Raw genomic sequence first — 21,483 nt, 5'->3', positions numbered from 1 at the left:
GTAAACAGTGATGAATCACAGCTTTGGAACATAGGAATTGGGAGCATGAGTTGGCCGATCAGCCCTTTGACCCTGTAGTGCCTTTTGATAAGTTCATGGCTGAATGTTAAGTGACTGAGCTTGGCTTCCCTTGTGTATCTCACTGAACCCTCAACTCTGGGTCCATCGAAATTCTGTTTAATTCATACATAGAATAATTTCAATGATTCAGCCAGTAATTCTTTGTGTGGATGTGATTTTCACAAACTGATCTTCCTAGACAATATTTATCCAAAGCTCCATCCTGGTTATAAAATGTATCCATAGTGCTATTTTCTCTCATAAAAGGAGATACACATATCTTTAATAAGAAGACATTTCATTCTTCTAAGTTTCAATAGGCCCATCCTGTTCAACCATTCCCCATTGGACAAGGCTTTAGGTTTAGGATGAGATGAGTGAACCTTCTCTGAACCTCTAATATAACTATACACCCTTTTCAAAACAGAAACAAAAACTGAACAGTACTCCATGTGGTCTCACCAAGGCCCTGTCCAGGTGAAGCAAAATGTCCTAACTTTTGTTAACATTCCCTTTGCAATAAACATCTTAATTGCCATCCTAATTACTTGCTGTACCTGTAAACAAACTTAGTGTTACTCATGGATCATGTATTCCATGTGCTTCTGTGTCAGCTGCAATATCACTTCACTTAAACAATGTATTGCTTTTTTATTCTTCATATTCTATTCAAAGTGGACAAATTCATTCCTTCCCACATTGTACTCCATCTGCCAATCACTTAAGCTGTTAATACCCTTTTGCAGACTCTCTACCTGCTCTTTTTCAACTTAATTTTTAACTATTTTTGTGCAATCAGCAAATTTAGCAACTATATATGCAGCCTCATCTAAGTAATTTATGTAAATTCTACAGACTTTATGCCCATGAAAATGAAAACTACTGTGCAGACAGATTTTCTTATGGTTCAACTGAATTGGGTGTTGTTATGATCCTATGCTGATACTTTTATTGGCCAAGTAACTTTGCAGACTAAAATCTGGCTCCATGGATGATGTCCTTTTTCTTCATTTATCAGGATAATCTTCCACTGAAAAGTAAGTATAAAATGCTGCTGTTTTGCCTTTAACACTTACAAAAGTTTATTATGCAAACAAAAAGAAAATAGAAGAGAATAAACCAAGTTACATACATATAACATATTTTGGGGGCTTGAAATACATAAAAAATAAAATGCCATCTATGCCAAAACCATCATTTTACAGTACTCTACACCAACGAGTGTTCACTTCTCTATCAAAGCTATAGGTTTATCTTAACTGTTTCTTTTAAATCCAGGTCATGAGAGTTTGGTAACTTCCAATTGGTTACTAACAACTGAAAATAGACTTTCTCAACTTCAAATAATGCCTTCACCATAACATTATCTTTCCCAGGCTCATGAATGATTTTCAAATTTTAATGATTGGAGAATTAAGCTCCATACAAATAATCATAATTTCTCACCCTGTAACAGTTCCTGAGAAATTCAAAGAATTGCGGGCTGTATAAAGAACAGTATCTTCTACATTGTTAATGATGTATATTTGAAAATTATGTACAGCTAACACAGGACTAAATGTTGACATCTCTATCATTGATTATTTTCCTAACATGTGGTCAGTTTCTTTGAAAAAAAAGGGCTATTCAATCTCCATTTCATCATCTTGCATTAAAATGCCTGCCCCCCCCCCACCCCCACCCCCCACCAACAAATGCACATACAGACCCCCACCCACACCCCCCATGTCACTGGAGCCAACAGCCAGTTTGAACAGCTTCTCATAATTTGTCAGCACAGCTTTGAAGTTTTCAGAGGCTCTCAGACTCTTCTACATCCATTCACATTTTCTGCTTTGTCTGACAAATTTATTAAAGGTACAATGATGGTACTGAAGTTTGGTACAAACTTGAGATAACATCTACTCTTGGTAACATCTATGATATCCCTGTAGTACACGTCTGATCACAGGTTTCTTGTCTCCTATTTGTAAGCCAATTTTGGATCCAAATTGTCAAATTGCTTTGGATGCATTGGGCTTCCATGTAATACCTTGTTAATTACTTTACTGAACTCCATGTAAACAAGTTAAATTGATTTATGATTTTGCAATAGACTTTGTAAGTCACTTTGATACTATTCTGGAGTATACAAAATATGATGCTATCCAAGCTTTTAGACACTATTATCCAATCTGATTGCTACAAGTTCATCTTTAGAATTTTCAATTTCTTTTGATCCTCTAATTGTTCTGCTATTTTCATTTCACTCCAACATTCTTTCATTAGCATAGATATATGTTTCCCTGTCTATCATCCCTGTCATATTTACATGTTAAAGTGAAACACTCACTGTCTGAAATATCCACCAGTATACATAATTCACATACTTTTGTTTCTTTTTGATTGGATAAAGCCAGAGAACTTTGCTTTTAATCATTCCCAGAGACAGGTTACAACACATTACCTCCAGCAACAAAGTTTCAAATTTTGGCCTTTTTTTTTACCCTTTGTTGTTTAATGGATGTTTGAGCACAATTCAGATGTTTTTTCACAAACTCACATATTTCGGTCAGTTTCCATCTGAAAGTTGAAAGATAGGTTAAAATTATAATCTCCAAGTTTTCGATTATCATCTCATTAATTAATATAATTGGTCCTCTCACTTCATGTTAGTCAAAAGTTCATTAGGACACTCTTGACAATAAGCTATAACTGTGTTTTTCAAAGTTTGATGCTATCTTTCCAACGCACCTTGAGTTTGCAAGTAATCAGCAGAAAATATAAATATTTTATTCCCAAAATAGTCATCATGGCTTTCAATATTTGTGATGTACAACTTAAATGCTGACCTAATTGTATTTCTTTGGGTAATCCATTTCTCAAAAAAAAATTGAATGCAATTTTACACTATCATTTGTTCAGTAACTTTTCCTAAAGGCTCTGCTTCAGAAAATCTTGTGAAAACCTGCATACAAGATATTGATTCCCATTCCTGATTTTAGGCTGGGGAGTCCTACACATCTAATAAGAGCCAACTAAACATTTCTTCAGAAGTTATTATCAGAATTAACAGACAGGTTTAATTGAGGTTTGGGATTTCCCTATTGCCTGACAAATATGGTTTGTCTGGGAAAACTTCATTATATTTTTATCCTGTAATCTGACTGATAAAAAAATGTTTTGATATGTTACCCTGAGTTTTCCTAATACTCAAGTGAATTCCTATTGGAATTTTTTGAGCCTAAAATTTTATTACAATACTCAGATATAGCTATTATTTGATGGATCATTTTTCATTCCTTATCTTTTTTTGGGAAATCTAACATTTTCTCATCAATATATTTCTTTCAAATAATAATGTTCAAGTATGTTTCTGATTCAATTTCTGAGTAGCTGTTTAACATAACACTTACAATTCTGAATCTATTTCAAGAAATTTTATTAAAGAAAATGGATTAAACATGTCAGCACATCCTCTTTTATCTATTTGCAGTAAATATTTGAAAATTGTATCCGATGACTGAATTTCCAAATCTTCTCGCTGTTTCATCAATAGCTTTTCTTTCTGCTTAACTCTATGGGTTTGCGATTTAATCGTGGGACAGTCAGAAAACAATCTAAGGTGTTCTTCTTGTAACATCTCACTTTATCTTACTTTCATCAGTTGATCCACCACTGTTGGGGTGAAGCCAATATTCTTGAACCTCTAGGTCATTTTCTAAAATAAAATCAATTCTTTCTATAGGAATTTGTCTCACTACTTCAACTACAACCTCTTTATTTAACAAGTTATTCTTTAATTGAACTCGATATAATGAGACTGCCTTGTAATCTCAATGTATACCTCCAATTAATATTTTCTACTTCATTAAGTTCTCTGGAAGCTAAATCAGCCACCATCAGTAACTGACTAGCTCCAGTCTCTCTCAATATCTTTGCTGGTCTACTTCCTTGAATGCTTCATCCTTTTGAAATAAAATACTCAAAGTCCTCTAGCGTTCTGATTCTCTTTGTCAGTACTCAAAGTCAAATTTTCCTGTTGGTCCTACAGCCATCTTTTCCTTATTAATATATCATGAAAAAACATTTTCTCTGTACTCCCATTATAATTTTATAACTATTCTTTTTCCTGATGTGTCACTTTTTGAAGATTTCTTTGACATTCCTAACACTGCAATTAGTTAATGTCCAGCAATTGGCTTTGGAACGTACAATCTTATTACAATGGAATAATGTTAACTTCTTTATACCACATTTTGGTTCCAACCTTTCACCTATATTAGTTCAGCTTCCTTCTGTCTGTTTTCTGGAATTAGTACCTCTTCCATCTGTAAATTTTCCATTGCTCCAATTTGCTTGTGGATTTTCTTTGCAAACTTAACAAATGTTTGATTAAATTCCGTTCTTGTAGCCATAAATTTTAATTGATAAGCTTCAGGCACAAGCTCATAAATATTGAATATTGCTATTTGACAATCTTCTGTTGAAAATTGGTGTACACAGCAATTGATGTACAAGTCAAGATACTCTGTTTCCCAGCATCTAAACATTTTTTTTGCTATTTCATCTGTCCAGTTATTTTCTCAAATGAAGTAAAATAATTTATGACTCTATCCTCAATAAATTTAGGGACTAAGCATAGGTTTGTAATTAAATCAAATCTCTCATTGGAATCAGAATCAACTTCTGTACTATTAAGTCCTTCCTTCTTTGCTTTAAGCTTTCATATGGCCAACTTATATCATGAGTCTCCTATTTTTTTGGAGTTCAAATTTGATTAATTCCATCTCCTTGCCTTCCTTTCTCCTTCCTAGAATTTCGAATTTCTTCATTTGATGCCCTTTTCCAATATTTTCTATTTTTCTTTCTCCTCACTTGTCTTCCTCCTTTGTTTTCTGTTTCCTCAATTGATATTATCCTCTGATTTTCTTTGAATGCAAATGTTTTCATTTCTAATTGTTTCTTAGCTAGTTCCAGCTGCGACAGATTGCCTTTGTCCCAATTCTACGTTGGATAATCATTTGAAGCATTTCATTTTTACAAGTTCCTTTACTTCTATCATCAATTCATCTGCTAACCCTCTCTCAATTTAGCATTAGCAAAACATTTCAAATAATCTATTGTTATATCTTCCAGTTACAGAAAATTCTAAGCAATATTCAAAACCATCTTAAAATTCTGTTTGGCAAACATCACTACAATGTAGCTGTTTTATGTCTAGAAAAATTACATATCTGTTATCTTAGAAAGAAAGACAAATCCCTCTTAAATCCAATGGATGCTTATCGCTAAAGAGTTCCTATTATGCTCCAGGCTGATGTTATTACTGGACAGGTCTTAAATCTATTATTGAAATCTGACTTATAATATAAACCTTATTTAAATAAATGTAAGAAGGTGGTCTCTCATTGAAACACATGTACACAATACAGCAGATTTTGATTTATCAAGAAACAGAATGTAAACAGCAAATAAGAGAAAATAAAATAGAATAAATCAAGCTATGTACGTATAACATAATCTGAAGAGTTTGAAACATATAGCAAAATTATAATACCATCTATCCCAACTCCATCACTTTACAATGCTCATACATCAGAGTTTTCTTCTCTATTACATCTATAGATTTAATTTAACTGTTTCTTTTCAATTCTCAATCTTGAAAGTTTGATAACCTCTTCCTTGATTATTTACACAACTGAGCTGAGACTTTCTTAACTTCAAATAATCACTTCAGCATAACTAAACACTTCTCAGTCTAGACCTTTCAAACATAGGCAACCTATTTCCTAACCATTCTAAACTATATGCTTTCTCCAAAACAAGCTTTTTCACAGAACTAACTTCACAAGGACCTCTGAAAACTGAATAACAATTGCTTTCTAAGCTTTGTCTGCTTGAAAACATTTCTATTGCAAACAATTTCTGATTATCACCTAGGGACACCCTCACTCATTTTAAAAACAAATGAATGCAGAAATATTAACATACCACTAATTCAAAATCCAAATAACATGCCTATTGCACACCTTACATTACAGTGTATCCCAGCCCACTTTCCAAAACAAGACTTCCATTTGGTGAGTTTTGTTCCCAAACTGAAATACTACATAAATATCATCCATTCGAATATGGGTGAAGCATGGACACAATACAGAGTAACATTTTGCTTTTGTAGTCAAAATACTGCAGGTCAACTCCAACTTTAAAAGGTCACTTCTTACTTCATTACCCGCTCAGTACTTAAACTTGTGGCTCTGAGCCGACATGAACCCATTGTATGTAGCACTTTACCATCTAGAACAGGAAAATATACATTCGAACAAATTACTTTTGACTTCTCATAATAGCACCGAATTCCTCACTATATATTCTGGAAGCTACCAATGACCAGATGCAGAACTGAACTGGCCATATAAATACTATGGCTTTGAGAATACATCAGAAGTTAAGTGTCTTGCACCAAGTAACTCACCTCCTGACTGTCAAAACCTGGCTACAATCCATGAGGCACAAGTCAGGATTGTTATATGTTACTCTCCACACTTCTGGATGACTGCAGCAGAGGGTGTTGTGTGTTTGGGACAACCTGCCAGAGGAAGTGGTGGAAGTGGCTACAGTTGCAACATTTAAAAGACATCTGGATGGGTACATGAATAGGAAGGGTTTAGAAAGATATGCTAGCAAATGGGACTAAATCATACGCTAGCAGGCAGCATTTTAGAGTATCTGGCCAGCACGGACAAGTTAGAGTGAAGACCATGTTTCTGTGTTGCATAACTCTATGTCTCTAAACTGACATCCAGGACAAAGCAGCTTGCTTCATTAGCACCCCATTTACCACATTCAATAATAACTGTCTCCAGTAAAAAAAATAATGGTAACAGTGGGCACTATCTGTAAGATGCAACTGCTCCAACTCAGCAAGGTTCCAAACCTGCAACCTCCACTATCTAGAAGGATAACGGTGCCAGATGCATGGGAACACCATCAATAGCAAGTTCTCCTCCAAGCCACACCATTATGATTTGAAACCATATCACTGCTCCTTCGCTATCAAAGTCCTGGATCTCCCTTCATAAACAGCTTGGGGTGATTTCCCTACTCCCCAAGAATTGTGACAGTTCAAGTTGACAACTCATCACTCCCTTCATCAGGGCATTTAAAGCCAGGTAGAAAATATTGGCCTATCCAATGACACCTACATCCCATGAATGAATAAGAGAAAAGTTCCAACAGTCTGAGCTGGATTAGATAAAGTTACAAATGAGTCAACATTGATCTTATTGAATGGTGGAGCAGTTTGAGGGTCCTCATGTTCTACTTTTTGCAAAGGTTATGAAGCAGGGGTTCTTTATTCCATTGATATCAAGTCGATACAAGCAGGAAGGGAAATTAAGGTTAACTAAGGAATTATTGACACCATGTACATAGAATGATTGTGTGGGTTGCATTGGGTTGGGGAATTCCTTTGGCTGACTCCATTCCATTGCCATCAGCATTGTCTTCACCAAAGACACTTTCTTTTTCAGCTCCAAATGCCCTCCCTCAACATTGCCACCTGCTGTTGGAAGTCCCAGAGAATGGTTCAGCTCCCTTGCTCAGTGCCCTCCATCATCATCGCCACCTTCTGATGGAAGCCCTATTAAGCTTCGCTCTCATTTCTTAAGTCATATTGTGTTTGTGTGACATTACAAACACATTGGGGAAACTATTTGATACAAAGTCCCTCTTAATATGTTTCTCCTCCCCTTGCTAATTATTTTGCTGAGCTATGGGACAGCCAGTACTTAGAGAGTGACCTGCTGTTAGGTTTTTCCTAATAATCTTCTGAGACTGCATTTTACTTATAACAGATCTCTTTAATCATTTTGAAGCTGTTTAAGATCTGCTAATCTATGTAGAGAATAACGGAGAGTAATACTGGAGCAGATAATAGAGATTAATACTCTGCACTTCCACTGAAAATTGGTAAGTAATTTTACTGGAGTGTATGAAGTGACATAACATTTTATAAAAAGCTAAAAAAGACTAAGCTTTGCTTGTTCTATTCATGATAAATGGAGGGCAATGCTCCCCTGAGTATTTAGATTTAGATTTCTTTCTTTGTACAGCGTAAATAAAACTACTCTTCAAAGTACTTAGGCAACCAATATGACAAAAGTAAATAAACAGAAACTGTACCTATTACTCTGTCAGAACACCTGCATCTGGCACTACTTTTTTAACAGCTCACATGTTCATTTTCAGTGTGAGGCTTCCCAGCTTTGTGAATGAATACAGACATTATAGAAGGAGGTTATTCAACCTCTCAGCTCTTTGAAGGCGCTATTCAATTGGACCTGTTTTACTGCTCCTTTCCCAGAGCGCACCAATTTATTTTGAATTTATCCTTAATGCAAAATTGTGTTCAGAAAATATAATGCCAGGGACTTTCACAAAGCCATTACTTCTCCAAATACATTATCCCTCCCATACCAAACCTCATATTTTGCTTAGTAGAGTTAACAAGTGCTGTTAAGTACTGACTATGGTCAATAAAACTTAGATGTATTTCTGCAAGGTAGGCCACTTTTCTTTCTCTTCTCTCTCCTTCCTTCCTGTAATAGTAAATGCTTTGATGAGAACTATCAATGCGTGCCAAATAGGCCAAGCTGATAAGAACATAGATTGTAGAGCCTAGATTAGAATGGTGCTGGAAGAGCACAGCAGTTCAAGCAGTATCCGAGGAGCAGTAAAATCGATGTTCCGGGCAAAAGCCCTTCATCAGGAATACAGGCAGAGAGCCTGAAGGGTGGAGAGATAAATTAGAGGAGGGTGGGGGTGGGGAGAAAGTAGCATAGAGTATAATAGGTGAGTGGGGGAGGGGATGAAGGTAATAGGTCAGGGAGGAGGGTGGAGTGGATAGGTGGAAAAGAAGATAGGCAGGTAGGACATGTCGTGAGGACAATGCTGAGCTGGAAGGTTGGAACTGGGGTGAGATGGGGGAAGGGGAAATGAGGAAACTATTGAAGTTCACATTGGTGCCCTGGGGTTGAAGTGTTCTGAGGCGGAAGATGAGGCATTCTTCCTCCAGGTGGTGAGGGAGTGCCGGTGAAGGAGGCCCAGGACCTCCATGTCCTCGGCAGAGTGGGAGGGGGAGTTGAAATGTTGGGCCACAAGGCAGTGTGGTTGATTGGTGCGGGTGTCCCGGAGATGTTCCCTAAAGCCCTCTGCTAGGAGGCGCCCAGTCTCCCCAATGTAGAGGAGACCGCATCGGGAGCAATGGATACAATAAATGATATTGGTGGATGTGCAGGTAAAATTTTGATGGATGTGGAAGGCTCCTTTAGAGCCTTGGATGGAGGTGAGGGAGGAGGTGTGAGCACAGGTTTTGCAATTCCTGCAGTGGCAGGGGAAGGTGCCAGGATGGGAGGGTGGGTTGTAGGGGGACATGGACCTGACCAGGTAGTCACGGAGGGAGCTGTCTTTGCGGAAGGCGGAAAGGGGTGGGGAGGGAAATATATTTGGAGGTGGCAGAAATGTCGGCGGATGATTTGGTTTATGTGAAGGTTGGTAGGGTGGAAGGTGAGCACCAGGGGCGTTCTGTCCTTGTTACGGTTGGAGGGTGGGTTCTGAGGGCGGAGGTGCGGGATGTGGACGAGATGCGTTGGAGGGCATTTTTAACCACATGGGAAGGGAAATTGCGGTCTCTAAAAAAGGAGGCCATCTGGTGTGTTCTGTGGAGGAACTGGTCCTCCTGGGAACAGATACCGTGGAAGCGGAGGAATTGAGAATACGGGATGGCATTTTTGAAGGAGGTAGGGTGGGAAGAGGTGTAATCCAGGTAGCTGTGAGAGTCGGTGGGTTTGTAAAAAATGTCAGTGTCAGGTCGGTCATCATTAATGGAGATGGAGAGGTCCAGGAAGGGGAGGGAGGTGTCAGAGATGGTCCAGGTAAATTTAAGGTCAGGATGGAATGTCTTGGTGAAGTTGATGAATAGCTCAACCTCCTCGCGGGAGCACGAGGTGGCACCAATGCAGTCATCAATGTAGCGGAGGAAGAGGTGAGGAGTGGTGCCGGTGTAATTACAGAAGATCGACTGTTCTACGTAACCAACAAAGAGACGGGCATAGCTGGGGCCCATATGGGTGCCCATGGTTATCCCTTTGGTCTGGAGGAAGTGGGAGGATTGGAAGGAGAAATTGTTAAGGGTGAGGACCAGTTCGGCCAAACGAATGAGAGTGTTGGTGGAAGGGTACTGTTGGGGACGTCGGGAGAGGGAAAAACGGGGGGCTTGGAGGCCTTGGTGGATGGAGGTGTGGAGGGATTGGATATCCATGGTGAAGATGAGGCATTGGGGGCCAGGGAAACGGAAGTCTTGGAGGAGGTGGAGGGCATGGGTGGTGTCTTGAACATAGATTGTAGATACTGGAGTAGGCCATACAGCCCATTGAGCCTGCCCTGCCATTCAATTAGATGATGGATGAACATCTCCCCAGTGACTTTTCCACAGTCCATATCCATTAATTCAGTAATCTCCACAAATCTATAGCTTTCTATTTTTTTTTTGTTTTTATTTTTGTTTAATGAACCCCCGCACTACCGCCTAACTGCGGTAGTGCTTATATTTTCCCCAGCACCCATGTTGTGTGTGCAGGTGTGAGACACAGTGATAGACACAAGGTGCACTAATCTTTATTCAATTTCCATCACCAGGAAGATAGGAAAACACCCAAGTGGCCAGTGACAAGCAGTGCCCTTCACATCAAAGGGCAAATACTTTGTGATCAAACAGTGAAGGGAAGGGCAGGGACTAAATCAACATAGAGTTGGAGGGGGAAATAATGCACTCCACTCCCTGCGGCACCCACCTCTCCCTGAACAACTCCAGGGTATTGGTGGACACCATGTGCTCCTTCTCCAAGGACACCCGGGCTCTAACGTAACCAGGCCCAGGAGCAGACCCACGAGGAGGTCTTCAGACCTTCTATTGCTTTCTATCTTGAACAAGCTCAATGATTGACCCTTCATTCCCTTCATGGATAGAGAATTTCAAAAATTCACCAGCATCTGAGAGATTAAATTTCTGCTCATCTCCATTTTAAATGTCCTCCCCCATATCTTGCCTTAATTCCCCCAACTCCCATTCCTAATTTTAGACTCACCAGACAGGGTGATACATCCATCCTTCCTAAGTTGCAACCTGTCACCACCAATTCCTGGTGATGTTCCTGAATTTATTATGGTTAGAGACAAGATGCCTGTTATGCTCCTGGATGAAGAGTTAATTCTAAAAGGATTGCTTCCCTTGGAAATAGCTTTCTCCCAGACCCAAATGAATTTATGTTTTGAAAGAAACTAAGTTTAGCAGACACCCTTGAATTAACAGAAATAGTAAGCATTGGAATTACTAAACTCAGGAAGAAATAGTAATATAATACACAGATTAGAAATAAGACGAGTGTCCAAAATGAGTCTACAAATTTGGATCCATCTCTGAATTGATCATGCCAATGGATAATAAAACTTTGCAGCTTTGGCAGTGAACGTAATCAGGTGACAGCAGACTTCCTTTATAAAGCACATTCTGAAGTTAAATATTAACAAAGTCCACGGTACTTTAAGGTTCTGATCAGTCTTCATGACAGACCATAATGACAGAAGTGGAATGCAGTCACTAGAATGGTTTAAAATTAATCCAGAAGTGGTAATAGATAGCTGTCAGGTCTTAAAGATGATAAGGAACTAAGTCCGGATGAGTTGTATCCAAGGATATTGAAGGAAATCAGCACTAAAATATACAATGATCTTTCCATTTTCCTAGATCTCTTGGGGTTAACTGGATAACTGGAGAATTGCAAACATTTAGCATATGTTCAAAAAAGGTTGTAAATATAGGCCAACAAGCTATTCAGTTTAACTTTGATGGTGAGGAAACATTTTTTCTAAAACTTATTTAATGGGATGTGGGTTTCACTAGCTAGCCAAGCATGTATTCAGAGAATTGTAGAATCCCTACAGTGCCCAGCAAGTCTAGATTGATCGTCTGGAGAGCATCCCACCCTATCCCCATAATCCCACATTTCCCATGACTAATCCAACTAACCTGGACATCTTCGGAGGAAGCTGCAGCACCCAGAGGAAACCCACGCAGAGAATGCACAAACACATGAAACGCTGCCCAGGGTGGGAATCAAACCCAGATCCTTTGCACTGTGAAGAACTGAGCCACCATGCCACCAATTCATCCTTAATTGCCCGTGAGTTGGGCTGCTTTCTTGAACCATTACAGTCCATTAGGTACAGTTACAGCCAATCCCTGAAACAAGGGAGGAAATTCCAGGATTCTGACTGAATGACACGAAAGGAACAGTAGTTTATTTCCAATTCAGGATGATGAGTGGCTTGAAAGGGAATTTGCGAGCTCCCATTTATCTGTTCCCCTTGCCCTACAGGTCATGCCCTACTGGTTCTGGTCAAGTGTGTTTATTTCAGCCTTTAAATCAACTCTTCCCCATTTTGATTTAATTTGATATTTACTGTTGCTTTGTCAGTCTGCTGTTTTTGCTTACTAATCTACTAATGGCTTTCATAGTTTTGTCTCCCTTGAATCTGAACTCCCTCTTAGATTTCCATTTCTCTTCCAATCTCATAGACCCCCTCTCCAACACCCTGTGAGGATGTTAGTGCCTGTCTTGCTAAGATGCAACCCATCCATCTTATACAAATCCCAATGCCTCCGAAATCTGTTACCTTTCATCCCACGCCAGTTCTCTAGTCATGTGTTCAGTCATTCAATTCTTCTGTTTACATGCTTATTAGTGTCTGGGACTGGGCGTGATCCTGATATTCCTGCTTTGGAGATCCTACTTTTTAGTATACTTTCTAGCTTTCTAAAACTACTTCCAGGACACCATTCCCCCTTCCTGACAAGGAGCATGACCTTTTGCTATTCACCCTCCCCAGAAGAATGTGCTGCATCCTTGATGCTGGGACCAGGATGGTTACATGCTGCTCCTCCACTCCTGTACAGCAGAGCCACCCATTTATCCCTGACTTGACTGACTATGCTCTTGTCATGACCCATTGCCCTCACCATTATCCAAAGTGGGAAACAATTTGCAAATGTCAGGAGACTCCTCCACTGCTTGCCTGGTTCTCTGGGACTTCCTGGTGGTCACCCATTCTGTTCGCAAACCTGTAACACCTCAAGGCTGCAGTGTGGTAACCTCCTGAAACTTCATATCCGGACAGATCTCTACCTCTCCCTCTGCATCACAGTGTGCCCAGCCAGACCTCGCACTTAGTAACTCAGAGCTCAGGCTTATGCAGCTAGTGACACTTGGTTCAGATGTGTTCCTGTTCAACATGTGAAACGTTCATGACTTTACATTTTCACAAGTTACACATTCCACAAAGAAAACCATCCTACCACAGCTTAACTCTCCCAACTAGTTAGATGAGCAACTATTTAGATGAGTCAGGGTAGGAAGCCAATGTTCTCCCATCAGCTGGGCTGCCAACCATTCTTGCAGTATCCTCCTTTTTATTCCACGCTGAAACATTGGAATTCTTATTAATAGGTAGTTATTAATAATTGTTATTAATAATCACCATGCTATCTATTTCTTAGACTCCTCAGTTCTCTCATTGTTAGGCTCTCTTGTTGTTTTTGTCAGATTAAAACAAAAATGGACAGAAAGGCATTAACACTTAGCCATGAGTCCTCCTCTATAGACTAGGGTCAGCTAATTGGCGATTATACTGCCATAAAAGCTGAACCTACACAAAGAGCAATGTGCAGGCACAGTTAAATGTCGACTCAATTTGAAATGTAGCATTTGACATCGGGACAGTGAATGATGTAGATTCTCAGAACAAAAGGGCTATACCTTCCACTTGCTACCGTTTTCCAGCCGGTCGAACATTGGGAGGATAACTTGCAGTCCATTCTGCAATCCTGATGAATATTTCCTCTTGCTGAATTTGAACATTTGTTTTAAAGAGAATCAAATAATATTGTCTGTGCTCAGATGAAAACCTGCTGAAGGATTACATTTAATGTAGGGAAGGGTGAAATGATACATTTTGGTAAGAAAAGAACAAAGAGGAGTAAAATAAGGAAAATTTCAAATTCAGATAGAGAAATCTGGGCATAACCATGCAGACATTATTGAATAAAAGCAAAGTACTGCGGATGCTGGAATCTGAAAACAAAAGAGAAAATGCTGGAAAATCTCAGCAGGTCTGGCAGCATCTGTAAGGAGGGAAAAGAGCTGATGTTCCAAGTCTAACTGACCCTTTGTCAAAGCTTAAAAAAGGGAGATATAGGGAGGTATTTATACTAGGACATTATACAGACATTATTGAAGCTGTCAGAATAAGCTGAGAACATGGTTAAAGCAGCATACAGAACCCTGGGCTTTATATATGCAGGGAAAAACAATGACTGCAGATGCTGGAAACCAGATTCTGGATTAGTGGTGCTGGAAGAGCACAGCAGTTCAGGCAGCATCCAAGGAGCAGCAAAATCAACGTTTCGGGCAAAAGCCTTTCATCAGAAATAAAGGCAGAGAACCTGAAGCGTGGAGAGATAAGCTAGAGGAGGGCGGGGGTGGGGAGAAAGTAGCATAGAATACAATAGGTGAGTGGGGGATGGGATGAAGGTGATAGGTCAGGGAGGAGAGGGTGGAGTGGATAGGTGGAAAAGGAGATAGGCAGGTAGGACAAGTCCAGACAAGTCATGGGGACAGTGCTGAGCTGGAAGTTTGGAACTAAGGTGAGGTGGGGGAAGGGGAAATGAGGAAACTGTTGAAGTCCACATTGATGCCCTGGGGTTGAAGTGTTCTGAGGCGGAAGATGAGGTGTTCTTCCTCTAGGCGTCTGGTGAGGGAGCGGTGGTGAAGGAGGCCCAGGACCTCCATGTCCTCGGCAGAGTGGGAGGGGGAGTTGAAATGTTGGGTCACGGGACGATGTGGTTGATTGGTGCGGGTGTCCCGGAGATGTTCCCTAAAGCGCTCTGCTAGGTGTCTAGTCTCCCCAATGTAGAGGAGACCGCATCGGAAGCAACGGATACAATAAATGATATTGGTGGATGTGCAGGTAAAACTTTGATGGATGTGGAAGTCTCTTTTAGGACCTTGGATAGAGGTGAGGCAGGAGGTGTGGACACAGGTTTTACAGTTCCTGTGGTGGCAGGGGAAGGTGCCAGGATGGGAGGATGGGTTGTAGAGGGGCGTGGACCTGACCAGGTAGTCATGGAGGGAATGGTCTTTGCGGAAGCCAGAAAGGGATGGGGAGGGAAATATATCCCTGGTGGTAGGGTCTTTTTGGAGGTGGTAGAAATGTCGGCGGATGATTTGGTTTATGCAAAGGTTTGTAGGGTGGAAGGTGAGCACCAGGGGCGTTCTGTCCTTGTTACGGTTGGAGGGGTGGAGTCTGAGGGCGGAGGTGCGGGATGTGGATGAGATGCATTTGAGGGCATCTTTAACCACGTGGGAAGGAAAATTGTGGTCTCGAAAGGAGGAGGCCATCTGGTGTGTTCTGTGGAGGAACTGGTCCTCCTGGGAGCAGATACCGTGGAAGCGGAGGAATTGGGAATACGGGATGGCATTTTTGCATGAGGTAGGGTGGGAAGAGGTGTAATCCAGGTAGCTGTGGGAGTCGGTGGGTTTGTCAAAAATGTCAGTGTCAGGTGGGTTGTCATTAATGGAGATGGAGAGGTCCAGGAAGAGGAGGGAGGTGTCAGAGATGGTCCAGGTAAATTTAAGGTCAGGGTGGAATGTGTTGGTGAAGTTGATGAATTGCTCAACCTCCTTGTGGGAGCACGAAGTGGCGCCAATGCAGTCATCAATGTAGCGGAGGAAGAGGTGGGGAGTGGTGCTAGTGTAATTACGGAAGATCAACTGTTCTACCTAGCCAACAAAGAGACAGGCATAGCTGGGGCCCATACGTGTGCCCATGGCTACCCCTTTGATCTGGAGGAAGTGGGAGGATTCAAAGGAGAAGTTCGGCCAAACGAATGAGAGTGTTGGTGGAAGGATACTGCTGGGGACGTCGGGAGAGGAAAAAATGGAGGGCTTGGAGGCTCAGGTCATGGCGGATGGAGGTGTAGAGGGATTGGATATCCATGGTGAAGATGAGGCGTTGGGGGCCGGGGAAACGGAAGTCTTGGAGGAGGTGGAAGGCGTGGGTGGTGTTTCAAATGTATGTGGGGAGTTCCTGGACTAGCGGGGATAGGACAGTGTCGAGGTAGGTAGAAATGAGATCAGTGGGGCAGGAGCATGCTGAGACAATGGGTCGGCCAGGGTGGTCAGGCTTGTGGATCTTGGGAAGGAGGTAGAACCGGGCAGTGTGGGGTTCCCGGACTGAGGATGGAAGCTGTGGGTGGGAGATCTCCTGAGGTGATGAGGTTCTGTATGGTCTGGGAGATGATGATTTGGTGATGTGGGGTGGGGTCATGGTCGAGGGGGCAGTAGGAAGAGGTGTCCTCGAGTTGGCGTTTGGCTTCAGCGGTGTAGAGATCCGTGTGCCAGACTACCACTGCGCCTCCTTTATCCACTGGCTTGATGGTAAGGTTGGGATTGGAGCAGAGGGATTGGAGGGCTGCACGTTGTGAGGGTGAGAGGTTGGAGTGGGGGAGGGGGTTAGACAGGTTGAGGCGGTTAATGTCCCGGTGGCAGTTGGAAATGAAGAGGTCGAAGGCAGGTAATAGGCCAGCACGGGGTGTCCAGGTGGATGCAGTGTGTTGGAGGTGGGCAAAGGGGTCCTCGGAAGGTGGACGGAAATCCTGATTGTGAAAGTAAGATCGGAGGCGGAAGCGACGGAAGAATTGTTCGACGTCATGGCATGTAGTAAATTCATTGATGCGTGGACGGATCAATGAATTTAATACACGCCGTGACGTCGAACAATTCTTCCGTCATCTCCGCCTCCGCGTTTACTTTCACAATCAGGATTCCCGCCCACCTTCCATTTGGATTGGAGGGCTGCGCATTGTGAGGCTGAGAGGTTAGAGTAGGGGAGGGGGTTAGACAGGTTGAGGCGGTTAATGTCCCGGTGGCAGTTGGAAATGAAGAAGTCGAGTGCAGGTAATAGGCCAGCGTGGGGTGTCCAGGTGGATGCAGTGTGTTGGAGGTGGATGAAGGGGCCGTGGAAGGTGGGCGGGAATCCTGATTGTGAAAGTAAACGCGGAGGCGGAGATGACGGAAGAATTGTTCGACGTCACGGCGTGTATTAAATTCATTGATCCGTCCACGCATCAATGAATTTACTACATGCCATGACGTCGAACAATTCTTCCGTCGCTTCCGCCTCCGATCTTACTTTCACAATCAGGATTTCCGTCCACCTTCCGAGGACCCCTTCGCCCACCTCCAACACACTGCATCCACCTGGACACCCCGTGCTGGCCTATTACCTGCCTTCGACCTCTTCATTTCCAACTGCCACCGGGACATTAACCGCCTCAACCTGTCTAACCCCCTCCCCTACTCTAACCTCTCAGCCTCACAATGCGCAGCCCTCCAATCCCTCTGCTCCAATCCCAACCTCACCATCAAGCCAGCGGATAAAGGGGGCGCAATGGTAGTCTGGTTCACTGACCTCTACACCGCTGAAGCCAAACGCCAACTCGAGGACACCTCTTCCTACTGCCCCCTCGACCATGACCCCACCCCCCATCACCAAATCATCACTTCCCTGTACACACTTGATGAGACAAAGAGTTTAGATCAGAGTGGTGCTGGAAAAGCACAGCAAGTCAGGCAGCATCTGAGGAGCAGGAAAAGCGACATTTTTTGACAAAAGCCCTTCATCAGGAACAGAGGCAGGAAGCCTCCTGGGTGGAGAGATAAATGGAGGTAGGCTGGGGAGAAGGTAGCAAAGAGTACAATGGGTGGATGGGGGTGGGGATGATGGTGATAGATCAGAGAGGAGGGTCGAGTGGATAGGTAGAAAGGGAGATTGACAGGTAGGACAGGTCATGAGGAAAGTGCTGAGCTGGAAGGTTGGAACTGAGGTAAGGTGGGGGGGGAAGGGGAAATGAGGAAACTGGTCTAGTCCCTGCCCACTCATATCTGCTATTCCTCTGACACTTTATTCTAGTTTCAGAATTTCCAGGTTTGCGCCTCCTGTTTGCCGTGGGCACATAATCCCTTTACACACCCATCCCCCACCAGGATGGTCTCAGGCTCTCCGCTGCTTCTTGGAGCAAAGACCTGAACTGTCCCCACCCACTGTCAACCTCCCATCCCCTTGTCAGCCTTCCGCAGGGAGTATTCTCTCTAGGATACCCTGGTCCACTCTTCCCTTACTCCCAACATCACCCAGATAGCTTCATGGCATCTTCTATTGCAATTGTAGAATGTATAACACCTGCCCCATTCACCTTTTCACGGTCCAAGGGCCCAAACATACCTTCCAGATGAAACAGCACTTTACCTGCACTTCACACAACTTAGTCTACTGCATTTGCTGCTCACAATATGGTCTCCTCTAAACTGGGGAAACAAAGCATAAACTGGGTGACTGCTTCAGAGTATACATGTGTTTTGTTCACACAAACGACCCTGAGCTTCCAGTTGTCTGCCACTTTAACACACCACCCTGTTTCCTGGCCAATATCTGTCTCAGGCTTGCTGCAGTGCTCCAGCGACACACAGCACAAACTGAAAGAACAGCACCTCATTTTCCACTTGGGGATCCTGCAGGCCTCCAAACTCAACTTCAAGTTCAGTAACTTCAGGGCTTGAGCTCTCCCATGTCCTTACCTCAACCCCCATGAACAGCTCTTATTACCACATAGTCTGTTATTACACACCACCCATTGTAAGTCACTATCTGTCCCCATTAATAGCTTATTCACCCTCTGAGCCAGATTGCTATCCTCTCCATTGTCCGTCCCATTGCTCTTCTCTCTTTGGGCTCTACCTCCACCTATCGCTTACTCCTCACACTCTATCTGCTGTATATGAACCAAATTGTTTACAACTGCCTTTTTTGATCTGAAGCATCCCTATGTTTTTACAGCAGCTGTTTTGAGCACATTCTTCCCTCTGTCACAAAAGTGCAACAGCATTCAAAACACTTTGTCCTAAGTTTACACTATATGAATAGAAATAAATTTTTTATATAAGAATGATACACACATCAATACGACTTTAAACACAATATCTTAACCTATATATTAATTGGCACTATTACAGGAAATTGTTTAGTTTAGCAGTGAATCTTGCAATGCTTAAAGGCCAAGCAATGCAAGACCACCACTGTTTGACAATTTAGCAGTCTTTTCATGGCAGAGCCTTTATTCAATTACTGAATTGTTAAATTCAGTCTTGTAAACATTTTCTCATCAAAAAAATCTATTTTTCATTGGTCTTCATAGTTCACAGTATTAAGCTGTAAACTGCATTATTTGAAATCAAATAGTAAACACAAATATTGTACACAAAATTGGCAATGGTTCTCAAATTGAAAGAGTTACAAATCTGACCATTACAAAGTTGAAGTCAAAAAAAGTGAATGTTAACACTTCATCCTTGCTCCTACAGTTTCCTATCTTCCTGTAAATTATGGTGCATGTTAAATATACCATCAGCCCTTGGGGCACTCCCAGCAGCATTCTTCATGTATGAGGCAATATGGTGAATGGAAACAGGCCATTTGACAGTGTAGGCCAGGAGATAAAAGGCTCATCCAGATCTCACAAAGTGTTCCAAACTTATACAAAATTATGATGTGCTTTTGCTGTATATTTGGAAACCATGCTTTGGAATAACTATAAACCCAGTTGTCAGAACTCGATGTACCATTCTGAACCATTGCAAAAATGTTCCTCTGTGAACTTGAGGATAGAATCTCTGGCCATCTCTGCTTTATAAATAGTAGCCCCTTTGTATACATTGCTACAGGGACTCTACCTCCGGCACCCAGGCAAAACAGAAGCGAAGAACTGCAGATGATGGAAATCTGGAGTAAAAAGAGAAAAGTGTTATGACAAGTCACAGATCTAAACATTAACTCCATTTGTTTCTCCACAGACGCTGTCAGACATGTTGAGTAGTTTCAGCATTTTCTGTTTTCGTTTAATGCAAAGTTTTAGCCTCTTTGGCAGTGACTACCACAAACCATTTCCTTTCACTTGACAATCAAGTCAGCAGGGTTTGGCAACATTACCAAAAGAGAGACACTGACGTTTTGTTTATCCATTCTCTTGTGGCTTCTCCCTATATGGCTATCTAATATTTGCCAGCAGGACTCATTGGATAATAGTCTAGTCAAGAAAGCCTGGACGATTGGCACTTTCTAGCCTTGATTTCACACAGATTCAGTATTGGCTCTTCTATGGACTTGGCTAACTCCAAACAGACTGGGATTTAAACATTACAAAATACAGTTTGTATTTATGTAGCGTTCTATTGTCACAAAATGTCAGATGGTGCTTTACAGTGGTACTACAGAGTAAAATTTAATAATCAGCCATATGAGGAGAGATTAATGCAAATGAAGACAAGTTTGACTTAGAGCTAGACTTAGAACATCTTAAAGGAGAAAGGGAGGGTAAAGAAACATTCCGGGAGGGATTTTTAAAAAACGATATGAATGTTGCTGGCAATGCCAGCACTTACCAACTGTTTCTTATTGTCACTGCAATCCGCATTGTGTAGAAACACCCAACAGTGATAACGTTTGAATGATGAATACTGAATGGCTTAGAGGGGAAACTTACTCCTATTTATCTGCTGCCCTTGTCCTCCCAGATAGTAGAGGTCATCAGTTTAGAAGGTGCCATTGAAAGAGCTTTGGTGAATGATAGTGTTCCTGTGTATCAATGGTGAAGGAAAGGAATGTCAGAGATGGTGAATGCAATGTCAATCAAGCACGAGGCTTTGTTCTGCATGGTGTTCAAGCTTCTCGAGTGTTGTCAGAGGTGAGTCCAGATTATTCCATCACACTCGTATCTTGTACCTTGTAGATCAGGAGACGAGATGAGTTACTCCCTGGAGGATTCCTGGCCTCTGAACTCTTTTAGCCACAGTATGTATATAGCTGGGCTCAGGTCAATGGGAACCCACAGAATGTTGATAATGGGGTACAGAGTGAATGGTACACTTAGTGAATATCAAGGAGAGATGTTTGGATTTTTCACTTTGGTGATTGCCTGGTTATTGGGTCATGAACGAACATCTAAAGATTTTGAGAGAGAGAAAATAAGTGTGCATTGGAAAGGAGGTTTATACTATATTTTAATTTTGCTAATGGGGGGGAACATTGATTTTAGATTTTTTTAAAACAGGTCAGGCAGCAGCTATGAAGAGAAAGCTGAACTTCTGTTCTGGACTCAAAATGATAACTTTACTTTCTTGCCCCCAGACCTGCTGAGCTTTTCCAGCAATTTCTGATTTCCAGCAAAATTTGTGAACTGCAAACGTATCAACAATGCCCCCCGTTCCTTCA

The sequence above is a fragment of the Hemiscyllium ocellatum genome, chromosome 1, assembly GCF_020745735.1.
Source record: "Hemiscyllium ocellatum isolate sHemOce1 chromosome 1, sHemOce1.pat.X.cur, whole genome shotgun sequence".
NCBI lineage: Eukaryota > Metazoa > Chordata > Chondrichthyes > Orectolobiformes > Hemiscylliidae > Hemiscyllium > Hemiscyllium ocellatum.
This window is presented reverse-complemented; position numbering follows the sequence as displayed.